Source organism: Macrobrachium nipponense, chromosome 33 (assembly GCF_015104395.2).
Source record: "Macrobrachium nipponense isolate FS-2020 chromosome 33, ASM1510439v2, whole genome shotgun sequence".
Taxonomy (NCBI): Eukaryota; Metazoa; Arthropoda; class Malacostraca; order Decapoda; family Palaemonidae; genus Macrobrachium; species Macrobrachium nipponense.
In genome coordinates, this window is record NC_087219.1 from 28,673,363 (window position 1) to 28,678,581 (window position 5,219).

A 5,219-nucleotide genomic window follows, 5' to 3' on the forward strand; every position below is an offset into this window, starting at 1 on the left:
AACTTTTAGTAAATAGGACAAAGATTTTGAAGCACTTTCTACTGTTTGTATGGTGGTTATTCAGCAACGGGACCAACGGCTTTACGTGACTTCCGAACCAAGTCGAGAGTGAACTTCTATCACCAGAGATATACATCTCTAACTCCTCAGTGGAATAACCGAGAATCGAACTCGCGGTCACCTAGGTGGCACGCCAACACCATACCGACCACGCCACTGGGGGGCTGTAAAGCACTTGTAAGATTTTTAAAAATTTATTCATGCAGTCTAATTTCGTGCTCCTAAGTTATAGATGTTTTTCCATTTTTCAATAAGAATTATTCCTCACTTATACATTTATACGTACATATATACCGGAAGGGAATTTTTAGTTGATAATAATTTTGTCCCCTCATGGGATCAAATCACCGTCCAACGGTAAAGGGGGTTTCATATCAATTCTAATTACGAAAAAACCGAGTTCGACGATGATTTGTATGGTCAGAATTGATATACACTTATAACCTGTCTGTTAGCCGAATCGGCAACGTCAGTGTTGGTCATGATTTCGTTCCTGTCTTTTGGATGGTGGTTCGATCCTGTGAGGGGACAATATTATTATCAACTAAAAATTCCCCTTCGGTACTTATATGAAAATATATCAATTCCGAGGTAGAGCGAATTAGATATTAAAGGATATTTGGAGCTCGAATGATTTATATGAATCACGGTGATGTGATAATTATTCATAATATGGCTACATGCATCAAACGTTCGAATTGGCTAACATGTTAGAGGGGGTTTCATATCGATTCTAATTACGAAAAAACCGAGTTCGACGGTGATTTGTAAGGTCATAATCGATATAAACTTATAGCCTGTCTGTTAGCCGAATCGGTAACGTCAATGTCGGTCCTGATTTCGTTCCTGTCCGTTGGATGGTGGTTCGATCCCATGAGGGGACGAAATTATTATCAACTAAAAATTCCCCTACGGTACATATATGAAATTATATCAATTCCAAGATAGAGTGAATTAGATATTAAAGGACATTTGTAGCTCGAATGATTTATATGAATCACGGCGATGTGATAATTATTCATATGGTTACGTGCGTGAAACGTTCGAATTAGATAACATAGTAGTGCGGGTTTCATATCGATTCTAATTAAGAAAAAACCGAGGTCGACGGTGATTTGTAAAGTCAGAATCGATATAAACTTATAGCATGTCTGTTAGCCGAATCGGTAACATAAATGTTGGTCCTGATTTCGTTCATGTCCATTGGACGGTGGTTCGATTCCATGAGGGGACAAAATAATTATGAATAAAAAATTCCCCTTCGGTACATATAGAAAAATATATCAATTCCGAGGTAGAGCGAATTAGATACTAAATTTGTAGCTCAAATGATTTATATGAATCACTGTGATGTGTTAATTATTTATAATATGGCTATGTGCGTCAAACGTTCGAATTGGATAACATAGTAGAGGGGGTTTCATATCGATTCTAATTACGAAAAAACAGAGTTCGAGTGTGATTTGTAAGGTCAGAATCGATAAAAACTTATAGCCTGTCTGTTAGCCGAATCGTTAATGTCAATGTCGGTCCTGATTTCGTTCCTGTCTGTTGGACGGTGGTTCGATCCCATGAGGGGACAAAATTATTATGAACTAAAAATTCCCCTTCGGTACATATATGAAAATATATCAATTCCGAGGTAGAACGAATTAGAAATTAAAGGGCATTTGAAGCTCGAATGATTTATATGAATCACAGTGATGTGATAATTATTCATAATATGGCTACGTGCGTCAAACGTTCGAATTGGCTAATAAGGTAGAAGGGGTTTCATATCGATTCTAATTACGAAAAAACCGAGTTCAACGGTGATTTGTAAGGTCAGAATCGATATAAACTTATAGCCTGTCTGTTAGCTGAATTGGTAACATCAGTGTCGGTCCTGATTTCGTTCCTGTCCGTTGGATGGTGGTTTGATCCCATGAGGGGACGAAATTATTATGAACTAAAAATTCCCCTTCGGTACATATATGAAAAAATATCAATTTCGAGGTAGAGTGAATTAGATACTAAAGGACATTTGTAGCTTGAATGATTTATATGAATCACGGTGATGTGATAATTATTCATAATATGGCTACATGCGTCAAACGTTCGAATTGGCAAACATGGTAGAAGGGGTTTCATATCGATTCTAATTACAAAAAAACCGAGTTCGACAGTGATTTGTAAAGTCAGAATCGATATAAACTTATAGCCTGTCTGTTAGCCGAATCGGTAACGTCAATGTCGGTCCTGATTTCGTTCCTGTCCGCTGGATGGGGGTTCGATCCCATGAGGGGTCAAAATTATTATGAACTAAAAATTCCTCTTCGGTAGAAGTATGAAATATATCAATTCAGAGGTAGAGCGGATTAGATATTAAAGGACATTTGTAGCTCGAAGCATTTATAAGAATCACGGTGATGTGATAATTATTCATATATATATATATATATATATATATATATATATATATATATATATATATATATATATATATATATATATATATATATATATATATATATATATATATATATATATCTAAATATATATTATATATATATATATATAATACAAAGACACAGATACACATACATACACACACACACACACACTCATATATATATATATATATATATATATATATATATATATATATATATATATATATATATAATATATATATATATATATATATATATATATATAAAGTTTTTTTTGCCATGAAGGAAAAAAAATGAAAAAGCGAGATAGCCAAGAAGTACTTTCGGTCCTGTTCAGACCCTTTATTGAGGCAAACTGATTTTACAAAGAACAACATAGTCAAAAGAAGGCTTAATATACAAACTGACACTACAATATTAGCCATAAGGGCGATTTTCACTCTTCAGAAGGGAGGAGCCGCCTGAGGCTAGCCACACCTTGAAGGATACACGCAGTAAACAAATGATTCTTCCAGAAAAACAGTACATTTTGAAAAGACACGGGAGCATATACAATTTAATATCATGAATTTTTACACAAATTTTCACCCCAAAAATTATTACTAATGAAAAGACGAAAAAAAATATAAATATGTATATATCGAGCAAGAGAAAGAGGGAGAGAGAATATCGAACCAGAGAGAGAGAGAGAGAGAGAGAGAGAGGAAGAACGAGAGAGAGAGAAGAGAGAGAGAATAGAAAGAGAGAGAATGAAATAATACACGGTATTACATGTGGGACTAATTTATTAGTTGTTCATTTATTTTAAGGTCCTTCATAAACATCTTACAAATATATGGGTCCAAATGGTACATTCCCAGACTAAGATTTAGGTTGTTTTTATTAGTGATTTGTATAATTGCCGATTCCAGTAAATTTCTTGAAACATAATCATTAGATCTAGCAGTTACCGAGGTATCACCCCAATTAATACAATGAGATTTTTCACTCAGATGGATAAACAGTGCATTTGAAGTCTGGGCTGTTCTAACTGAATACATATGTTGTTTAATACGTACACATAAATTTTTACTTGACTGACCAACGTAAAACGAAGGGCAATCCTTACAAGGAATTTTGTAAATTATGTTGTTATTTGTTACGGGACTATTCTTAATTAGCATATCTTTAATGGTATTGTTATAAGAGAACACTACATTAACATTAAACAATTTAAATATTGATTTTATGGTTTCAAATCCACAAAAATAAGGTAAGCTAAGTACAATTTTAGGCATTTCTTTTTCATTAATAGCAACATTATAAGACTTTTTGTGAGTTTTTTGATAACATAAATCAATTGCATGAGGTGGGTAGCAGAGATCGTTTCCTATCTTTTTTATGTATTCTATTTCTTGGTCCAGATATTGTGGACTCCTGATACGCAAAGCGCGTAGGAACATAGAAGAAAAAATTTAAATTTTAATATTAAGATGGTGGTCAGAATAAAAATGTACATATGTTAAATTATTTGTGGGTTTTCTATAAATACTGAATTTGCATTGGAAAGATTCTCTATGTATTAATACATCAAGGAAAGGGATGACATTGTTATTTTCAATTTCAACAGTGAATTTTATGGATGGCAAGACTGCTAAGATATCATCTACATATCGGTACCATTTTTAGGGGATAAGTGTGATATTCGGGAGGTGTTGTCTCTCAAAAAATTCCATATATAAGTTTGAAAGGAGAGGTGATAAAGGGTTACCCATGGCCATACCAAACATTTGTTGGTAATATTCTCTATTAAAAACAAATCTGCAACCACAAATACATAACTTAATTAAGGAAATTATGTGACTAACAGATATAGACAATTCATGCAGTACTTATTTTACCTTATTTTCGTGGATTTGAAACCATTAAAGCAATATTGAAATCGTTTAATGTTAATGTAGTGTTCTCTTATAACAATACCATTAAAGATACGCTAATTAAGAATAGTCCCGTAACAAATAACAACATCATTTACAAAATTCCTTGTAAGGATTGCCCTTCGTTTCACGTTGGTCTGTCAAGTAAAAATTTATGTGTACGTATTAAGCAACATATGTATTCAGTTAGAACAGCCCAGACTTCAAATGCACTGTTTATCCATCTGAGTGAAAAATCTCATTAGTCTGGGAATGTACCATTTGGACCCATATATTTGTAAGATGTTTATGAAGGACCTTAAAATAAATGAACAACTAATAAATTAGTCCCACATGAATATAGTTATTATTTCTCTCTCTCTCTCTCTCTCTCTCTCTCTCTCTCTCTCTCTCTCTCTCTCTTGCTCGATATATATATATTTATATTTTCTTTCGTCTTTTCATTAATAATAATTTTTTGGGGGGAAAATTTGTGTTAAAATTCATGATATTAAATTGTATATGCTCCCGTGTCTTTTCAAAATGTACTGTTTTTCTGGAAGACTCATTTGTTTACTGCGTGTATCCTTCAAGGTGTGGCTAGCCTCAGGTGGCTCCTCCCTTCTGTAGAGTGAAAATCGCCCTTATGGCTAATATTGTAGTGTCAGTTTGTATATTAAGCCTTCTTTTGACTATGTTGTTCTTTGAAAAATCAGTTTGCCTCAGTAAAGGGTCCGAACAGGACTGAAAGAACTTGGCTATCTCTCTTTTTAATTTTTTTCCTTCGTGGCAAAAAAACCTTTATTTATACATAGCATCACGTTTTATATAC